Here is a 729-nt window from a genome sequence, read left to right as displayed (position 1 = left end):
TTACCTTCTTTGTAAACATTTGAGACCTGCCTCCTTTTGGAAATATATTCAGGTGGGAAATTCCCGCACCCCCCTCTCTCCCTTGGCTTTGATTTTTTTCTTACAAAAATAGAAAAGAAAAGCAAAAATGAAACACAAAAGTTTGATCGGATTGTTTATCACCCACGAGCAACTAAATGGCATCAACGTTAACCAGACAAAACTCTCGAATATCAACGCGTAGGGCCAAGCCAAGAGTGCACATGCCCCTTTCTCTCTCTCTCAAATAATAATAATAAGGGTGCACATGCATATGCAATTAATCTACTTGAGACAAGGATCTTAATTCTTAAACCGAGTAGAGTATGTACCTTCCAAAGCATGACTCTGTGCTTGACCAATTCTCGCGAGCCGCGACAACAACTCAACTGTTTGAGCAACGAGAAGTAGGAACGACCGACCTCCTCCACACCACTGCAGCTTTACCCAGCGGCACTGACCGGCGGCGGCGAGGGAGAGGACGGGGAAGGAAGGAGCGCCAGAGGCAGCGGATGGGAGCGCCACCCGTGTCGTCCTGGGGGGGGGGGGGCAGAGGAATCCAAAGAATGTGCTTCCTATCCTCTGCCCTCTATTCTTTCATCTTCACCACTGCAACCAGAGCAAGCCCAACTAGACCAGATCTGGGTACCGCCGGAGCAGGCCAGAGCCTCCCGCCGCTAAATCCCTTGTTGCCCATACGACCAAGAGGTG

The sequence above is a fragment of the Triticum dicoccoides genome, chromosome 6B (assembly GCF_002162155.2).
Source record: "Triticum dicoccoides isolate Atlit2015 ecotype Zavitan chromosome 6B, WEW_v2.0, whole genome shotgun sequence".
NCBI lineage: Eukaryota > Viridiplantae > Streptophyta > Magnoliopsida > Poales > Poaceae > Triticum > Triticum dicoccoides.
Note: the sequence above shows the minus strand (reverse complement) of the source record.